At 40.4% G+C, this 21,247-nt stretch overlaps 1 protein-coding gene across 4 annotated transcripts in view; it reads right to left on the bottom strand.

The window, feature by feature from the left end:
• Window positions 1-15,765, bottom strand: part of NR2C1 (nuclear receptor subfamily 2 group C member 1) — a 42,313-nt gene extending 26,548 nt beyond the window's left edge. The window contains exons 1-2 of one of the 4 annotated variants that reach the window (XM_039358137.1): window positions 14,392-14,984; window positions 14,133-14,218 (exon numbers count right to left, since the gene is read on the bottom strand). The gene's annotated coding sequence lies outside the window, so the exon portion shown is untranslated. Of the gene's footprint in view, window positions 1-14,132; window positions 14,360-14,391; window positions 14,985-15,105 lie in introns of those variants that run through there. The other 3 variants (XM_039358134.1, XM_039358136.1, XM_039358135.1) reach the window with 3 other exon arrangements.
• Window positions 15,766-21,247: the final 5,482 nt, after the last annotated feature.

The raw sequence follows: 21,247 nt of genomic DNA on the forward strand, positions 1-21,247 counted from the left end.
CGGCCATCCGAGACCGTGCCGGTTCTATAAAGCCTCTGGCCAGGTTTTTATCCACATACTTCCTCATCTCCTGTAACTCCGCGAATGTCATTGGGTACATTCGAGACTTTGGAAGTTTGGCTCCAGGAATAAGTTCAATTGCGCAGTCTGTACGCCTATGGGGAGGCAAACTATCGCACTCCTGCTCACTAAAGACTATTGCGAGATCATCATACACTGATGGATATTTGACCTGCTCCCCATCCTTTATTAGATCTGCCGCCTCCCTCTTCCTGTCGCTAATAGGCCTCTCCGGAACCGGTGGTTGAGGACCTACTGCAAGGCGTAGATGGCGAGCTCCATCTGCCCACCATATGGTTGGTGTCCATTTATCCAACCACGCTAGCCCTAGAATAATAGACTCTGACATGGAGGGGACCACTATAAATCTTAATACCTCCCAATGCGCACCTACTTCCATCCTAACGGGTTCAGTCACTAACGTGGTCGGCGCTCCTCCTAATAGGGACCCATCCACCTGCTCAAAGCGGATTGGGGACTTCAACCGGGTTACCCTTATATGCATCTGTTGCGCCACCCCCTTGCTAATAAGACATCTGGTACAACCGGTGTCAACTAACGCCTGGAATGGCTTCAGTTCCCCAGTGGCCGGACTTGTTAACATTATTGGAATGTTAAACGGAACTATAGGTTCACTTACCATGGGATCCTCCACCGGACCCTCCTCCTCGTATTCGTGGAGCGCCGGGGGTGCATCACCAGGGGTTTGTTGGAGCGGCATCTGACCCGTATGGTAAGCAACTCGAGACTTCTCTGCAGATTTCTTCGGCGTGGTACCCGGTCTACCGATTGCCGTCGGTGTGCCAGTCAACTCGGTTAGGTCGGCCACCCCACACTCTGCAGCCCGGTGGCCCGGTCGGTTACAACGAAAGCACCTGAATACGGGCTTCGGTCGGGCGGTACCCGGTACGGCCTGAGTAATGCCCGCCCCGGACCGGTCTGGAGCACGGCGTGCTTGCGGCTTGTCTTCACGTACGTCAGAACGGTCCCTCAGTCCAAACTCCAATTCCATAGCCGCTTTAAACCAGTCGACTAGGTGTCCTACAACCCCTCTGACTGCGCAGGCGCGACGTATGTCCGAATCCAGGCCAGCCTGGAAGTGATGGATCAGTAACCGATCGGGCCACGACCTCAGCCTCCCAGCCGCCTTTTGAAATTCGCGGATATATATCTTCACCGGTCTGCCCCTCTGTCGTAAGCCTACCAATTGGGCCTCGGCTCTTTGTAGACGGGTTGGGTCATCGAACCTTGCCCTCAGTGCCTCGAGGAACAGCCCTACGTCAGTCAACTCTCTTGCTTGCTCACTGTATAAATCCGCGGCCCAAGCAGCAGCCTCTCCCTGCAAACATGCTGTGACCGCCACCACCATTGCCCAGTTGGAGGAATATAGGGCGGTGAAGCGGTCCAGATGATTAAGCACGTGGCTCAGGAATACTGCTAATCGGTCTGAGTCACCGTCGAACGTGAGCGTGATCGGGGGGGGTTCCATACCACGTTCTGTGGCCATGGGGTTGGCGCCAGGCCTTCGTAGGGGGCATTCCCTGAGTGTGGTATAGGGCGAGAACCCACCCCCATGGGCCCCCCCTTAGCCTATCAGCGCCAAGAGATTGACCTGCCGCCGGGCGCGGCCCCAGTCCGTAACGGGGTCGTTCCGCTTCAACCCGCCCCGGGTCGGGGTCCTGGAATGCTTTCATTTCCATCCCTGGACTTGACAGGTGGAAACGGGAGGAATAAACCGGACTGCCCTTAACAGGACTACGGAGCGTTGCAGGATGGAGACGTTCCCCGAACTGCTCCCTAAGGACATCTAAGGTATACTGTCCTGGAGCCGTGGAGCAGCTCCATTCCTCCTCTGGATCTCCAGTCACCCTACGTTCCCTCCATCCAGTGAAACTCGGCGCTAACCGCCGACCCCTATTGTCCTCTGGTCCTCCCAATGCCGAACCTAACCACCAGTCAGCCTCAGTCCCCACCGGGCGTTGTAGCCTTAAACCTGGTTCCAACTCCGCCGGAATGCGAACTCTCTCCTTTGGCCGCACTACCGGCTGCTTGGCTACTGCACCATCGACGTCCGAGCTCTCCAGCTGTTCGTCGGGCTCCGCCGCCTCCGCAGCTTCCACCGGGTCCGCCCCTTGCGTTCCCTCCGCCATAACGCTGCAGGCAACCGGCGTCGATCGGAAATAAATGGTGAGGGCAAACTTACTGTACGGAACATCCTAGGTAGGTCGGTAATAGAACACAACAGGAACGCTCCAGGATCCAACAAGGTTTATTGCACGTTGTAGGAAAACAAAGTTTGCCCTGGGAAGGCTCCGTCCCCGCGCGTTAAATGTCACATCGCGTTACGCCCACCACACACACCCTAAACAAGCCATATAAGGAAACCCCGCCCATGCTCCACCCGTCCGCCCCACCCTGTGATAAACTCCACCCTCCGGATCCCCTGCCGTTTCCTCACAGCCGGCCCGAACAACAGCAAACCCCGTGACCTAACTCTATCCGTCAGTTCCCCTTCGTCCGCTAACACTAGAACTTGTCAGACCCAGCGTCTCTTTCAAGGTCGTGTTCCCCCGTCTGCAGTCACTCCGGCAGCTGCCCCATCACGTGAGGGAGCCATGCGCGCAATCAACCGACGCCGGCGGTGTAGGTGCCGTTCCGTCGGGGCTGCCTGGATGCGCTAGACCGTCAACTCAAGCCACGCTGGATGCTATGCCGGGTAGGTGTCACGCTGGGTCTGACACCAGCCTTTAAGAAAGCTGTTAAAACTCTCCTGTTCCGGCAGGCCTGGGGCTGATGTCCCCGGGGGGGGGCAGGATATGATCGGACACGCTGTATGATTGTATTATTTTATTGTTTTATTGTTAGATTATTGTTTTAATTTTGTACGCCGCCCTGAGTCCCTTGGGATTGGGCGGCATATAAATAAAATTAAATAAATAAATAAATTCAAATGAAGATTTGTCAGTGACTTTTTAATGTTTTGATTATGATTATTTAATATATACACACACATTCATAGATTGTATCGAGATCTGGATTCTAAAGGGAAAGATGATTTGGAATGCATACATCATACCTGTCAGCACCTCCTTAAAGTACATGCATTTTCATCAAATTTGTGAAGCAGTAGATGTGTAAATCAGAAAAGGAACTGCTGATAATGCAAGATGAGTGCCTATACAGAGGAAAAGCAAGGGCTACTCAATGCTAGACTACCATCTAGTCCTCTAACTTTTGATTGAAAACTACACTGCATGACTCCATGGTAAACTCATTAGACAGCATTCATTTGATCCCAAGAAGCAGGATATGGAAGAAACCAAGTTTCATCTCCTGATTACCATGTTCCCATATTAATTATACAGTATAACACAAGTCCCATGCAGCTATTCAGACCATCTGTCCTCTCTCCAACAATATTCACTCAGAAGATGGTGAAACAGGGATGTACATTTGTCCCAAGTTCATTCAACTCCTCTATATTAGGCAAACTATCAAAAAAGAAACACCACCCACCTACAATGGACAATAAAGAATTCTTGGTCCTTCTTAATTGGCTATGATAAAAGTCTATTGGAAAAATAAACTTAAGTTTCTTGATCTAGATTTACAAAAAGATATAAGCTTTACTTCAAAAATCTGAAACCTAGGCATGCTAAGAAGGCCATTGTCAGAAGTTAGATTACCTTACCAACATTTTTTGCCTGGAGTCTGTACATTAGCTAGACTCAATGTTTTAACTTCACCTTTTCCAGAAGGGTATGAAATGGCATACCAATACAAGAACATCTATGCACATAGAAGAAATTGAATGAATACCATGTTTACGTTACTCCTTTTATTCAAATTGGCATTAAAGACTTGATTAGACTTCTTTTAACAAGACACAAGAAAAATGCAGGTGCTAATCTTATTGTCCCCCTTACAGCAAATACTTTGGATAGGACCTCCAGGAAAGTGGCATTTGTGACAGGATAGTTTAGTTTTCCCTATATAATCTTATAATCCTGATCAAGGTATTTTAAAATTCATCGCATGATTTTATAATGTTATGCAACAATCAAAGTTAGCTAACAAATGTATATTACTTCATTTATGTTAATATGAGTTATCACTTAAGAAGTTAAACATTCTAATTACAACTAACTTAAAAATTAGATATTTTGAAGTTTTTTGTGATGGATAATTTAATAGTTTTAGTAATTTAGTAAATTAGCTCTGAATATTTTATAGTTAGTTTTATAGATTTTTTCAACTATTATTTTTTTATAATGGTCTACATTATTTTACTTGAATTTACCCTTTTCTTTTAACATAGCGTTTATTTGAAGTTACTAATCATAATAAAGCTATTACCACTAGTGCCTACATACATTATTCTCTAAACTACTTCGCTCATTTGAAACTTTATCACTGCCTAACCCTAACATACACACACACACACACACTTTATGAGATACTTTTTAATGGCAATTAATATTGTTTTCTTACTATAATAAATAGTACATTAATACATGCCAACTATATGGTACTATTATATATACTGCAAGCCAGAATTTGTTCAAACTATAGCAATAATTGTTTGCTTCCTCAGAATGCATACTTCTAGCCATTATTTTCCAACCATGAGAAAAAGCTAGATTTATTTAGAAACTACATTCTATAACCAATTCTTGGTTAATGCCACTTTTTTTTTTGTCGTCAGTTTGTTGGCTCCTGATGACTGCCTGGAGAAGTCCCTGCAGTGTTCTTGGCGAGGGTTTTTGGAAGTAGTTTGTTATTGCCTTATGCCCAAGAGTGAGTGGCCTAAGATCATCCAAACTGGCTTTATGACTAAGACAGCTCCAGAACTAATGATCTCCCAGTTTCTAGTCTGATGTCTTAACCACTATGCCAAACTGGTTCTCTAGGTACCACATATTCTCAATTCCTCAAATATTTCTACAATGTTAACTTTCACTGTATCTATTTAGAGAGAGTTCTAGTTCACTATGAGTAGATTGAAAATTTAAGCTTCACAAAAACAGTTTTCTATCCATGAAATATTTGAAACGATCATAATTTGTGTAGCTAAAAAGGGTATTCTTCAAAAATTCTGAAAATTAAGAGTTTAAACCGTTGAGGCATGTTATGCCATAGTTAAACTTGTTTGATTTTTTGTGACTGAATGGACATTATTTTGTTAGAATCTTGCTATAAATCTTGAATTTATAGATGCATGTTAAGTCATTAATGATACTTCCAGTTACTATATCGTCTGTTGGTCCTCTATTGCCTTTGATTTTTCCAAGCAAGATGATCTTCTTGGATGATCCTTACTTTCAAACTATATGTCCAAAATATTTAAGCTTTAGTTTTTTTTATTAGCATTTTCAGACTATTTTTTTCCTCCATTGTATTGACTGCTTTATTCTTACACTCTATAAAGCTGTCAGTGAATTTCTTGAGCACCAAAATTCAAATGTATCCATTTTTCTTCATTCAGCCTTTTTGAATGATGTTTTCAAAGACATATTTTACAACTCAGAAAACTATGATCTGGACAATGTTATTCTAACTTTCTTGAGAATGTTATGTCTCTGCATATACAGGTAGTCGTCAACTTACAACAGTTTATTTAGTGAATGTTCAAAATTATAATGGCACTGAAAAAGGTGACTTATGACTGCTTTTCACACAACCATTGCAGCATCCTCTGGTCACATAATCAAAATTGAAACATTTGACAACTGACTCATATTTATGACAGTTGCAGTGTCCCAGTTGTCATATGATCACTTTTTGCAACCTTCTGACAAGCAAAGCCAATGGGGAACTCAGATTCACTTAACAAATGTGACAAGAATGGTCATAAAATGAGGCAAAACTCACTTAACAACTTTCTCACTTAGCAACAGAAATTTTGGGCTCAATTGTGTCATAAGTCAAGGACTACCTATATTGCTTACATAAGGTTATTCATTAACCCCATATTGTGGGCTTGCATTTCTATGTAGGCTTTGGACTTGCATAAACACATACTAAATTTGCACAACATGCTAATTTTGTACAGATAATCCTCGCATTATAACCAAAATTGAGATCAGAATTTCCATTGCTAAGCAAGGTGGTTATTGAGTCGCACCCAATTTTATGACCTTTTTGTATGATTGGTAGATGAATTACTACACTTGTAAATGCATCATGTGGTCGTTAAGCGAGTCCAGCTTCCCCCATTGATTTTGCTTGAATAGAATAACTTGATTGTCACTTTAATTAGCATACATTAAAATGAAATTTTGTTGCATTCAGCTCTCAAAGGCAACCACCTCCAATATACTCCACGTAAACATGCAAAAAATTATGCATATACCTACATATACAAACATATATGACACAGAGAAACAACACAGTCCGGATGTATACATATACATGGCGAGAAAAAAGAATCCTGAAAATTTATAGAACGGATGGCATAAGGAACAAAGCTGTTGCAGAATCTAATAGTCCTACTAGAAATACTTCAAAATCTCCTCTCAGAGGGGAGTAACAGAAATAGATTATGAAGTGGGTATGTGGGGTCTCTAACAATTCTTTGAGCTCTAAGCACATAGCACTTATAGGCAGTATCCTGAATAATGGGAAGCGAGCTTCCTATACTCTTTTCAGCTGTCCTTACCACTCTCTGTATGCACCTTCTATCTGAGGCTCTGTTACCACCAAACCAAATACTGATGCAATTTGTTAAAATGCTTTCAATTGTGCCTCTATCAAAAGTGGCCAGGACAGAAGGAGAAAGATTGCTCTTCTTATCCGAGGCAGGAAATGCAGACTCTGGTTTGCACGCTTCACTAAAGATAACTGGAAGTTGAGTGGAAAAGTCACAAGTGGTTATCACATAACCCGGGATGTTTGAGACCTTTTGGAATAGCAAGCTATACTTTATTTAGTTGGTGAATTGCCTTTTCCTTAGAAATAATTTTTAAATTCAATTTTAAACTTTTTAAAATATAAGTTTTTGGATAAAACAAAAGCAAAAAGAATGCTCAAACTATTGAATGTGGAAAATTAGCAACAGATTTAGGATTCAGATGGAATTGTAATTTTAAATTTTTAGAATAACCCCATGGGACTTCTTGTGTTTTCTTAGGTCAAACAAGATAACGGACACTAGAGGTAGCTGGAGGATAGGAAAGAGGACAATTGAATAAAGAATGGAAAAATATTTTAACAGCGTTCTGATGAAAATTTATGAAAAGTAGTCTTGAAATTTTCAGACAAATTACTCTGGATAAATTTGAAATTAATCTTGAGTATAGATATAAATGTAGCAAGCAAACAGAATACAGAAAAGAATGTAGTTGACTTACAAATGAAACAGGATAATGCTTCATCCAAGCAATAATCCAGAAAAGAGATGATCTGTTAAAAGTCTTGCACGATTTTTTGAAAAGAGACTCAAAAAATGTCCTCTTACTGGATGCACAAAAAAAAAAAAAAAACCTACAAAAGTTTTGGAAGATTTTTTGGAAAGGACAAAAAATATGACAAGAAATTTAGCTCTGGGACTCTAGTGCAAGGAGTTAAGAATTAAGAATGTTAAAATTATAGGGGAGGAATATAAAGTTGGCTTAATCAATCATGGTTAAGAAATATAATTAGTTATATCTGGCATCCCTCAATGGACTTTTGCTGATAATGAAGAAACATAGATAAGAGGTGAAGAGAATACACCCTGTATCTTAAGAGAGGTGTCTATAGAGATTCTCAGTCATCCAGGTCATGGTTGTCCCAAAGGTGCATTTTCAAGAGGCAATTGGTCTTTCTTGTTTTTCTTTGAAGACGTTTTGATTCTCATCCAAAAGCTGCTTCAGCTCTGACTGGCTGGTGGGGAATGGAAGGATTTATATTCCTTGCAGACAGCTGGTCATTTGTATTCTTTTGGGGAGCTGTTGAGGCCACTTGGAGATTTGTCTGTGTCCTCAAGGTCACCTGAGTAGCGCAAATGGATGCAGAACCTTCTTGGAACTTCTTAAGTAAGGTGATAAATTACTTAAATTGTTCGTACTTGTTGGGATGAAGAGGAGAGTAGGAATGAAAAGTCACAACTGTGAGATGGATGGCCATACAAATTTGATATGTAAGTAAATAAGTTACTTGTTCTTCTTCACATTTTTCTTTTTTATATTTTGTAGTTTGTATACATTTTCTTCTACTTATATTCTTCAATAAATTTATTTGGGAAAAAAACAATAAAAATTCCAATAGAAGAGAAAGCAAGCTAACAATGAAGCAGGCAAACAAATACATTAATCAAGGAACTACCAAGGAGAAAACCAGACCCCAACCAAAACCATCTTCTTGAGCACCTTAGTGTTTTACAGTACCTTGTTTGTTTCCGCTATGCTTGGATTTTTGTATGTTATGTTTTATCATGCTATTATATGCCCAGAATCTTTTAGGACCGAGGGAGAATATAAATACTGGAAATAAATATTAAAACTAAGACGATGATGATGCTATCTGTTCAATTGTGTCAGATTCTCAATGATTGTATGGACCTCTCTCCATATTTTCCTATCTTGTATGGTTTCTTTCAGTTGTTTTATGCTCTGGCTGGGGTTGGCTTAGCCAATATCTTTTTGGCAGCCTCACTTTCTTTTATCACTGACCATTCTGAGTATATCTGCCTTCTCCAGTTAGTTTAATCACATGACATGGCCAAAATAAGTAAGGCAGAATTTTATGATTTTTGCCTTCTAGTGAAATGTCTGGTTGTATACACTCTTGTACTTGCCATCTTTGCTGTCCAAGGAACACACAAGAGCATTCTCCAACTCCACAGCTCAAACAAGTTGATTTTCCTCCTTTAATAGTTTTTTTCATGATCCAAAAACTAATGTAACAGTACATAATAATACATTATAATAGTATAGGTAGCTAACACTCATCATGCTCCAAATGCTTCCTAAAAAAATTATTTTTACTATTTTTCAGAGGATCATTAGTATGAGCACTGATCTGACAGTGAGATGTTGGTAATGAAACACCATTGAGAGATGTGTTGGAATGCATATATCAGTTTCACACACAGAAGGCAATCTTAAAAAAGAGCTAGAAGCCAAATCACATAGAATTTTAAGGTGAAAACCAGTACTCTGAATTGCACTTGGAGATCTATGGAAAACCAGGCCCACAGTAGTCAGCATTAATTGCAGCTTCTTGGTGGTCTTAAAAGGCAGACCTCTGGCATGATAGTATCTTCATTTTATTATGGGAAACGTGTACCCATTGTCATTACAAAAAAATAGCCTAGTTATATTGTATTACAAAATCTTCAGATACTGAAATTTTGTTGTAATTATTTTTTCACCATTAGCTATGCGGACTAAAGTTGCTAACAATTATTCCATAACACCCTAAGCATCACAGACACCTTAATCCTGTTATAGCTTCTTATGTTTCTATTTTTGGCAAGTGTACAAATCACATCTAAAAATTACTTGTAAGCACTTGTAAGTCTGGATTGTTTATTACCAGATAAATATACAGAAAGCATCAGAGTAATTAATATATATCAGAAAAAAGGGAATCTATACTTATCAAGAAGTGTTTAAGTACAGTTGTGATTTTTTTTGGCTATTCTTACAGCCTATACCTGACAGGATTTAGAATTATACAACATATGGTGAACCATACAATGAGGGAAAAAATAGTTGATCCCCTGATTTTGCACGTTTGCCCACTGACAAAGAAATGATCAGTCTATAACAGTGGTGGTGAACCTATGGCATGCGTGCCAAAGGCGGTACTCAGAGCCCTGTCTGTAGGCACGCACACTGCGGCCACTAGCAGCTTGCACAGGTCCATTGGGCTGCCGCCGCCCGGAGCAGCAGCCCCACCAAGCACAAAGCAGGCAAAACGGCCAGCTAGCAAGCTCAAGTAGAGGTGTTAGAACATCGAGGTGGCCACGCCTACCTGGTCACATCCACCCAGTCTCCTGTGACCACCCTGGCCACGCCCAACCAGTGGGCCACACACCCCGTCCTCCCTGAGAGAACCACAATGCTGATGCGGCCCTGGCACTTTGCAATAAATAAGTAATTTTGGGTTGCGGTTTGGGCACTCGGTCTCTAAAAGGTTTGCCATCACTGGTCTATAATTTTAATGGTGGGTTCATTTTAACAGTGAGAGACAGAATTACAACAAAAAAATCCAGAAAAATGCATTTCAAAAAAGTTATAAATTGATTTGCATTTTAATGACTGAAATAAGTATTTGACACCTACCGCAAAACATGACTTAGTACTTGGTGGCAAAACCCTTGTTGGCAATCACAGAGGTCAGATGTTTCTTGTAGTTGGCCACCAGGTTTGCACACATCTCAGGATCTTTGCAGATCCTTTCCAAGTCATTACAGTTTCAAAGCTAAAGTTTGCCAGCTTGAACCTTCAACTCCCTCCACAGATTTTCCATGGGATTAAGGTCTGGAGACTGGCTAGCCACTCAGGACCTTAATGTGCTTTTTCTTCAGCCACTCCTTTGTTGTCTTGGCCATACTGGAATACCCATCCACAACCTATTTTCAATGTCCTGACTGAGAGGAGATTCTCACCCAAGATTTGACGGTACATGGCCCCATCCATTATCCCTTTGATGCAGTGAAGTTGTCCTGTCCCCTTAGCAGAAAAATACCCCCAAATCATGTTTCCACCTCCATGTTTGATGGGGTGTGTGGGGGGTTATTCTTGGGGTCATAGGCAACATTTCTCCTCCTCCAAACACAGTGAGTTGAGTTGATGCCAAAGAGCTCACTTTTGGTCTCATCTGACCACAACACTTTCACCCAGTTCTCCTATGAATCATTTGGTTGTTCACTGGCAAACTTCAGATGGGCCTTTACATGTGCTTTTTTGAGCAGGGGGACCTTGCGGGATTTCAGTCCTTCAAGGCATAGTGTGCTACCAATTGTTTTCTTGGTGACTATGGTCCCAGTTGCCTTGAGATTATTGACAAGATCCTCCTGTGTAATTCTGGGCTGATTCCTCACCATTCTCATGATCACTGAAACTCCACAAGGTGAGATCTTGCATGGAGCCCCAGACCGAAGGAGACTGACAGTTATTTTGTGTGTCTTCCATTTGCGAATAATCGCACCAACTGTTGTCACCTTCTCACCAAGCTGCTTGGTGATAGTCTTGTAGCCCATTCCAGCCTTGTGTAGGTCTACAATCTTGTCTCTGATCTCCTTGGACAGCTCTTTGGTCCTGGCCATGGTGGAGAGTTTGGAATCTGATTGTTTGTGTGTACAGGTGTCTTTTATACGGGTAACAAACTGAGATTAGGAGCACTCCCTTTAAGAGAGTGCTCCTAATTTCTGTTCATTACCTGTATAAAAGATACTGGGAGCCAGAAATCTTGCTGATTGATAGGGGATCAAATACTTATTTTACTCATTAAAATGCAAATCAATTTATAACTTTTTTGAAATGCGTTTTTCTGGATTTTTTTGTTGTTGTTATTCTGTCTCTCACTGTTAAAATAAACCTACCATTAAAATTATAGACTGATCACTTCTTTGTCAGTGGGCAAACGTACAAAATCAGCAGGGGATCAAACATTTTTCCCCCTCACTGTAAGTTATTTATCCATGACTCAGATGTAACTGCAGAAGATAGACTCTAACCCAGGGGTCCTCAACCTCTGGTCCGCAGCATGCCAGAAACTGGTCCACTCAAACAAGTGAAGACCCATTTGTGGGATTTAGGCAGCAGACAAAACCACACCCCCTCCAATCCGTAGAAAAACCTCTCTCCATGGAACTGGTCACTGGTGCCCAAAAGGTTGGGGGCCACTGCTCTAAGCTGTTGCAAATGCTACCCTAGAAAGACCACAAACTGGATGAATTATTTTAAATAGCAACTTCACAGTTTACTTCATTACAAAAAAAAAATATTTTTTAAGATTTTAAGCTACATACATCTTGCAACAATTTATGTACTGCTGTACAGTAAATAACAAATTACAGCAGTATGTATTACAGTATTGTCACTTCGGTAAACTTTTACCTGATTTCCAGATTAATTTGTTTATAACTACAGTCTATTCTGAAACAAAGAACTGTGAACACAATTAAGTCACTAGATGCTTATCCATTCTAATTTTATAGATCAAATATAATGGTTTCTCTGAACAATCAAGAAAAATACAAGTGATACTTCTAATTAATCTGAAATAATTAAGATCATGACAATTATTTGGAAAAAGCCTATAGCAGAATAAAATAATCACAACTTTACTTTCTGCAATGTTCAGTTAAAAGGGTTAATTGATAACTGCTTGAAGCCTAAAGTTTTCTATGGGTATTTGATCCACCCTCACTTTTTTGATAATAAGAACAGCAAAAATTAACATCTATATAATTTAAAAAAAAACCAACAGAAAAATCTATTAATTTTAGTGCTTCAGTAAGTTCTTTGCAACAGTATAATTGATCAAATCCAAAAGAATTTCCTTTTTGAGATAACTATTCACTTTTTAAATTTAGAGACAATATGAATGTAAGTTCAGCTAAGCAATAGAAGTTTCAGAAATCACATTACTTCACTATCATTTTTGAAACTAACAAAATTGAATTTTAAAATGTATACCAGAACTATAATACACTAAAAATATGTAATGCAAAATCTATACACATGGATATTTTGAACATAAGATTACTCATAAAAAATGGAAAAATGGCTATAATTTTAGTCTAACCATATGTTAAATAAGTAGATTTCAGATTATCAAAGAGATATTTGTGCATCATTTTGCACACTTCCCTATGATGGATTTAAAGTAACAGAACCATCAAACTGGATCAAAAGGTTCTATATAGCAATGCTTGCTTACATACAGAATTACCAAATGTACTTGTATCTTGTACATTTTAAGAATCTACATTATTTTTCAAATATTAAAACTAAATTCTGGGAAAATAGAAAAGAGCAGTAAGTATTGTTTCTGATTTCTAATAATAGTTTTTAAATACATGGCAATTATTATTAAACATCAGAAAGCCAATTTCAAAAAGAACAGAACAGAAAGGTTATCTCTGAGTAATCTATATGATATACAATTGTAGGCACATTACATAGTGAAAATATTCTAATTCTAATTACTATATCAGTTGAAATATGTGAACAATTTTCTAGATCACAATTTTCAAGAAAACTCAATGGCTGCTTTAATACACACTATTAGAAACAGAAAGAAAAGAGTTTTATACAGGGCAAGGATGAGAAATAGTTCCAGTCAACCAATGCAATCTAATAAATGCATGTTAAGAATAAGTAAGGGAATGGGCAAGGGAACACTTTTAATATCATTTTCGAAGAAAACCCTACATCTATCCCTTTTATTGAATCAAAATGCTAAATCCCAGACTTCAAAGCCAGATACTTTTAGATGTGATTAATGAAAAGTATTCTGAGCACCAGGAGGCAGTATGTGTCTGGTTTCATCATGGTTGGGACTCATCAGATATATCTAATTACAGATCTTTTCCATTGGGTTTATCAGGAATTGAATTTCTGGGCAATTGCATTTATAAGATTATATACTTCCTCAAAATGAAGTCAGCAAAACAGCAGTTCAGCAGCATTTTAAAAAACAAAATAAATGCCCCATTACTATTATTACTGCCTCCAAAAATATATTCTCGAATGCCTCCAACATCTCCAGGTCCATCAACTCCAGTTCTGCTGGCACTCTGCTAGCTCCAAACAGCATGCCAGGTATTGCTTTGCAACTAATAATTATTTTTAATTTATCAATATGATCCTTTCTCATTCACAAGTTGTACTATTTATTAGCTTTAGGAGATATTCAGTCCCAGTGGTCAATGCTATTGCAGGGAGAGATATGTAGTCATTAGAGGGCATGATATAATGTAATTTCTGCATGTGTCTCTGGTCTGAAACTTAAGGAAAAGTGGACTGTATATACCATGCTAAAAAGAAATGTAAAATAATTAGACAGTACAGTATTTTCTAGAGCAGAAACAGGCAACATTGCTAGATCGGTTATTGATGACAGCTTAAAATCCTTACCAAAGATTAGCCCACAGTAAATTCTCATCTGCGTGAGAATTTAATTAAATCATACTGAAAGCGTTTTGCCGTAATTACGACCCACACTGCATAAAAATAGATGCACAGGAGGAATGAATCAGAAAGTAATATTTCACACTATTATTCTCAATTATGGGACAAAAGAACTAGAAAATTAAGCTTAATATTTTAAAATTAAGAACAAAGATTACCACACCCCTACAGACTAAGATTAATTCTTGCATTTGAATGCACTCACGGAGAGCTACATAACTGCGTGTAAAATCAACGTTATCAGGAAAAATTATGAAAGGAATCCCTTTCAGTAACATCTAACGTTGTCACTGAAGGCACGTTGTTGGTGGGTGTTGTTGCTCTTGTATCTACCAACGTTCAATGATACAGGAAGGAATTAGACTAGTCAGCCCACTTCCTCTGCAGTTTTGAGTAATAGGCCTCAAGTATTTAACCCAGCAGGAGACCCGTCCGTCAACCAGTCGGAGGGAGGCACCAGCCCGCTGTCACTCGCGGACACAAAATGGCTGCTGCGGTGTAAGACAGCAACGCTCCGAAGCCTTTCCGCACAGCAAAGCGGCAGCCTAAGTAACGACCGGGCCGACTCTAACTCCATCGCGTTCAAATTCCCATAAAGCAGAGGGCGAGGTCCACAAGAAAAGGCCCCGGGGCGCGGCTAGGATCCGGGGAGGGAAGATACAAGCCTTTCCTGTGGGTGAAAGGTCAGAGGGGCGGCGGCGGCGGCACCAGGAGGAACTACTACTACTACTACTTCTACCGTCCAGCACATGCATAACGGCATCCTGCCACTACAAGGCACGGAAGAGGCCGCAATTAGGAAACACGACGAAGCCGCCTGGCCAGCCTAACCTCCGAAGGAAGGGAAGGCCTCTCTGAACTGGGATACCACCAGCGGCGGGCGCTTCATTTCTCTATCCCCGCCCTTTCCTCCTCTTACCTGTCAGGCGCAGCTGCAGCTCTTTAGGGTTTATTTGTCGGTGGCGGCTCCGGATCTGGGAGGTCAGAGTTCGTGACCCCGATTTCTACGTTCGGTCCTGTCCCGTCGTGTGGCGTGGCGTAACGTTCTGTTTCCCCTCCCCCTCCGCAGTAGCCTCCGCTACCCGCAGAACGGCTGCGCATGCGCAAAGTAAGCCCGTAGCGAGGGAAGAACGAACGTCACCGTGCCGGCCCGAGGAAAGGGAAGGAAGGAAGCGTTTTGCCTTTGGTAGCCGTAACAATGAGGGGAGAGGGGCGGAGAAACAGTATGAGAACTAGCTAAGCATTTTCTCGCGGGTTTTCCTGTCGATCAGGTTTATTAAGGAGGCAAGTGGAGAGAGCTATTGGAATGTCCATTCAGTATTCCGTGCATTTTTCAGAGACGCATATTAGGAAGACGTTTTATCACTTGGAAGCCCCTGGAGGACTTGGTCTAGGCTTGGACACTAAGAAGGGTTTGATCTAGTTAGTACTCGGATGGAAGGCCACCATTACTGTAGGTTTTACTGGGAAATCGAGGAAGCACTTTCCTTTGTTGCAAAGAAACTGTACACTTAGACCCGTATTAAGTTCTTGCGGTCAAGATTGGAAAGCATCTTTATCTAGCAGTGTTTCTCAACCTTGGCAACTTGAAGATGTCTGGACTTCAACTCCCAGAATTCTCCAGCCAGCAAAGATGGCTGGAGAATTCTGGGAACTGAAGTCCACCCAGCTTCAAGTTGTTAAGGTTGAGAAACACTGATTTTCTAGCACGTTATTTAGCATGCTTTAGTTTAGAAAGTTGTTTTTGTCCTTTATGAGTGATCCCTTTTTACTTACGTTTAAACCTGAGATATCAGAATAGAAGGAACTGCAGGGAAATTTTCCAGATATCTTCTGAAAATCTGTTTGCTGTCAAAGTTAGAACGTATCAGAGCTTACTATTGGTAGCACATTATCACTAAAGGGGGCTGCATTTTGCTTACCACTTTGTTTTGTGAAAAGGCTTGAACCCACCCTTCCTTTAATTGGAAGGAGGAAAAGAGATGAAAAATTACTGGGTTAAGAATATGATTTGTTTTGTTTTGTTAGGTTGTTGGTTTTAAGGACCATATGTGCTTGGGTAAAGGGAAATAAAGATCAATGTCATCAGCAATCATCAGTAGGAAGGAAAGGTGAAGAGATCGGGAAGTCAGAAGATGACTACTGACTGCTCATGCTCTGTGCTGGTTTCCCAATGGTCTTGGAGAATCTCCTCCTCTCCACTTTGAGTGAATCAGTGCAGTTTAATTTGGAACATGAACAGACCTCATCACTGAGGAAAAAGGCTATCTGGTTTTAATATCACTCTGACCTAGTAAGGACTCAGATCTCATGTATCTCTCTCTACCTGGCAAAGTACCACTCCAAATGATTGCACAGAGAACTTACTTCTCAATATCCTTTTAGTGAAATGCTCTGTAAAAAAATTTCAGATGGTGGCTGGACTGTTCAAGGCTAATCTGACTCTGTATCCCTTGCAAAAGGTTGCAGCATGTTGGAGGATACACCTGCTGCAAATGATGTGCCACAGTTTTTGCCAATTTTACTGAATTTAAGAGATTGCCATCTGATCAGAATTTAAGAGGTCAGCTTCAATTATTGTGATCTACAATTCAACAAGATATTGATATGGGACTCATTTCATGATGGCTATTCGTATCCATATTTTTATTTATAAATCACATTTGAGTGGCATGGTGACCTAGTGGTGAAGATACTTGCCTCACACTTGGAAGGTTAAGAGTTCAATCCTAGGTAGCGGCAGATGTTTCTTTCTTAGGCACAAAGAAAAAATATCTGCTGCAAACTCCACATAGGTGTCAGGAAGGGCATCCAGTCAGCTCCACTCAGTTGCCCCAGCTCTACCCCTAAGTATAAGATCATAAAAAAATTATAAATCATATTTATAAGCACCTTGATAGAGTGATGGTGGAGGGTGTACAATCTTATCTCCAATACAGTATGCAAACGAAAGGGGCAATAAACCAAGAATATAACAAATAAAAATTCCCCAAAAGTGCATAGTTCTCACCCAGCAGCTGGTGAAAGAACCAAGTCTTAAGGGCCTGCTGAACTTTGGGATGTACTATTCCAGAAACCAAGTGCTTTAAGAGAGAAGACTAGCAGCCTACATCTTATCAACTGGCAATGTTTTAAAATTGAAATCTGAAGCATTCTGGTTGTGTCACATCTTATTAAATGGACAGAAAGTCTCAAAAAGCCAGGCCTTTGTAAACACAGGCTTTACAGGTCATAATCAGCACTTTATTGTTATCTGGAAACTCACAACTGGTACAATTCATATAGCAGTTATTACATAGGCACATATTGCCATTACTGCCTGTACAACCATATTATGGAGCAGATATAGTAGTTTTCAGGTAGAAACTAAAAGGTAAATCCAGTTAGTGGTCAGTGCCTCTTTATTGAGGACATTATTTACTGCCTTGAAAAAATTAAACCCATAGATTCTAAACAACAAGCAACCAAAAATAATGTCTTGGGAAAGATTTCAGCCATTCAACTACAAGTATGATTGAAAGATTATTCAGATCTTTTATACTTTGGCTTCAACTAGATATAGCACAGAAAATCCATACCACTGTGCTCATATTCTTGTATCTCTAAGCCACTTTTAATAATACTAACGAACTGATCTTGGGATATTGCTGGAATGGGTTGAGTATTTGCTAGAAAGTTGCAACTGGAGATTTATTTGTCCCCATGGCATTTGAATTATGAGGCTTCAGAAGGTTCTGTTCTTCCGGAACACAAAGTGGTGGCCTGTTAAGAATAGTGACTCAGAAATGTAAAGTTGTCATCAGGAAAGCTGGTGCTTGACAGATGTTTTGAAGTTGTGATGAAATGGATAATGGCTAAAAATCTGAAGTTCACTCCAGATGATGGTTAGATTATTGCCAAATCTGGCAATAAAGTGGTAGCCAGTATTAGAAAATATAGCATTCCCATTGTGCATAGCTCAAGGGTTCTTTTCTATCCCTGGAAATTACAGTGTTCTTGGTGGCCAGGAAAGCCGGTGGCTAGTTTTGATTGGTAGCTTCAGCCCTACTAAGCTAGTTTCTGTGTCTCATGTCCTAATAGTTTTTGTAATTATTGTAATGTACTGAGGATAAAACAAAAATACAAAGAAAAGAACTGAACCCACATGAACTCCTGCAAAAATCATGTGATAGTGAAGAAACGTCTGTGAACTTGGAAGGACTATCTTCAGCTTTAAAAAATAGTTTTTAGAAACACAATGGGCACCTATTTCATTTTTTTCTTTTGATTCTAATTATAAATTTTGCTGTGATTTCTGGATAAAAAATATTTATGCCTGAATCAGGCATATAGATAAAAATATCTGAATTTTAAAAAATCATCATCTTATGGCTTGCTACCCAACTGAATAGCTAATGTTGCTTGACTATCCAAAGGGATAGATCTAGAAAGATTGGTATATTCTTACCCTTCCATTCCAAATATTAGGCTTTTCCTGCTAAGATATTTCATTAATTTTCCAGGAAAGAGTCAAGTTCAGGTTTTAGTGAAAAAAGTTTCACACAATATCTTCCATATATAGCACCAGAAATTGATCAGATGCAGCATTATGGAATATTAAAAATATGAATAACATTGTAAGAGGTTAATGTGCAACTGATCATTATAAAGTGACTTTTACATTGCCTTATGTAGGCCAATTAATAAACTTAAACATAGTTGTTTAAATATGAAATGTATATGGATGGTAGAATGCACAATAGTTTAGTAGATTTACCAAAAATTAAAGCAAGAAATCCTAAAAGCCTACTGAAAAGTCTTGCATTTTGCATATGTGAAAATTGTCTTTGGAACAGACCAGAGAAATACCTTGTTGCACTTTTCTGTCAAATGATACTGTGGTTTATAAGTTTCTGCAATGAAGGAAACTTTAAAATTCAGCTTGAGTTTCAGAATGATTCTGACCATTACCAAATGTAAAACAGTGGCAGAGTTTAATAAATAACATATTTTGTATGACATCTAGTATTCACATTTCTTTAAAAATCATGCCTGAGCCAGAGACTAAGTTCAGACCACTATTTTAAAAAAGGCATTGCCTAGGCCAGGGGTAAGCAACCCAAAACACTCAAAGAGCCACTTGGGCCCATTTCCCGTCGAAAACAAAACACTGGGAGCCGCAAAACCCTTTTGATATCTAAAATGAAGATAACACTGCATACATCCTTTTTTACCATTATTATACACACACACATATTCAGATTTCTTTTTGCTGACAAATCTTTTTGTCAGCAAAAAGAAATCTGAATTTGTAATGTATCACAGTAGCGACTTGAGCCTGCTTAATGCCCCTAGTTGGGGGGCTGCAAGGCAAAAGTGATTATTAAAAAAAAAAGTAGAACTGCAGTATAGCAATCAAAATGCCAAGGTGCAATCAATCAGACCGGTCTGTGTGAAAAACTGTGTGTGTGTGTGTGTGTGTGTGTGTGTGTTTACCAGAAGTACAGGCAGGATTTCGAAGAGGCAGAGGAACTAGAGATCAAATTGCCAACATACACTGGATCATGGAGAAAGCTAGGGAGTTCCAGAAAAACATCTACTTCTGCTTCATTGACTATGCTAAAGCCTTTGGTTGTGTGGATCACAACAAATTGTGGCAAGTTCTTAAAGAGATGGGAATACCAGACCATCTTATTTGTCTCTTGAGAAACCTATATGCGGGTCAAGAAGCAACAGTGAGAACTGGACATGGAACCACTGATTGGTTCAAAATTGGAAAAGGAGTCCGGCAAGGCTGTATACTGTCGCCCTGTCTATTTAACTTATATGCAGAGCACATCATGAGAAAGGCAGGGCTAGATGATTCAAAAGTTGGAATTAAGATTGCCGGTAGAAATATCAAGAACCTAAGATATGCAGATGATACCACTCTAATGGCAGAAAGTGAAGAGGAACTAAAGAGCCTCTTGATGCGGGTGAAGAAGGAGAGTGCAAATGTTGGCTTGAAACTCAACATTAAGAAAATCAAAATCATGGCATCCGGCCCTCTCAATTCCTGGCAAATAGATGGGGAAGAAATGGAGGTAGTGACAGATTTTATTTTTCTGGGCTCCAAGATCACCTCAGATGGGGACTGCAGCCAAGAAATTAAAAGACGCTTGCTCCTGGGGAGGAAAGCTATGGTAAATCTAGACAGCATACTAAAAAGCAGAGACATCACCCTGCCAACAAAAGTGCGTATAGTCCAGGCCATGGTTTTCCCAGTTGCAATGTATGGCTGTGAAAGTTGGACCATAAGAAAGGCTGAGCGCCAAAGAATTGAGGCCTTTGAACTATGGTGCTGGAGAAGACTCCTGCGAGTCCCTTGGACTGCAAGGCGTTCAAACCGGTCAGTCCTAGAAGAGATCAACCCCAACTGCTCTTTAGAAGGCCAGATCCTGAAGTTGAAACTCAAATACTTTGGCCACCTAATGAGAAGGAAGGACTCACTGGAGAAGGGCCTAATGCTGGGAAAGATTGAGGGCAATAGAAGAAGGGGACGACAGAGAATGAGATGGCTGGCTGGAGTCACTGAAGCAGTAGGTGTGAACTTAAATGGACTCCAGAAGATGGTAGAGGACAGGAAGACCTGGAGGAACGTTGTCCATGGGGTCACGATGGGTCGGATACGACTTCGCAATTAACAACAACAATATGTGTGTGTGTGTGTGTGTGTATGTATGTATGTATGTATGTATGTATGTATGTATGTATCATAAAGGTAAAAAAGGATATATGCAGTGTTATCTTCATTTTAGATGTCAAAAAGGTCTCATTCTGCCCTTGGTCTGCCAGTCCTCTTCCCCACTCTCTTTCTCTCTCTCTCTCTCTTTCCTCTCCCTCTCTTTCTCTTTCTCCCCCCCCCCCTCCGATCTTCTGCTCACCTGGCAAGCTGGCTTCAAGCTGTTCTCCAACAAGCTCAGGGGTAAGTAACCTCATGGACTTCAACTCCCAGAATTCCTGAGTCAGCTCAGCTGGGCTAGCTAGCTCTCTCTGCCCTTCCTGCTTCCTGCAGAGACGCAGGAAAGGGAGGAGCCCCACCT

The sequence above is a fragment of the Crotalus tigris genome, unplaced genomic scaffold, assembly GCF_016545835.1.
Source record: "Crotalus tigris isolate CLP2741 ecotype Arizona unplaced genomic scaffold, ASM1654583v1 scf7180000019004.2909048, whole genome shotgun sequence".
NCBI classification, from domain to species: Eukaryota; Metazoa; Chordata; class Lepidosauria; order Squamata; family Viperidae; genus Crotalus; species Crotalus tigris.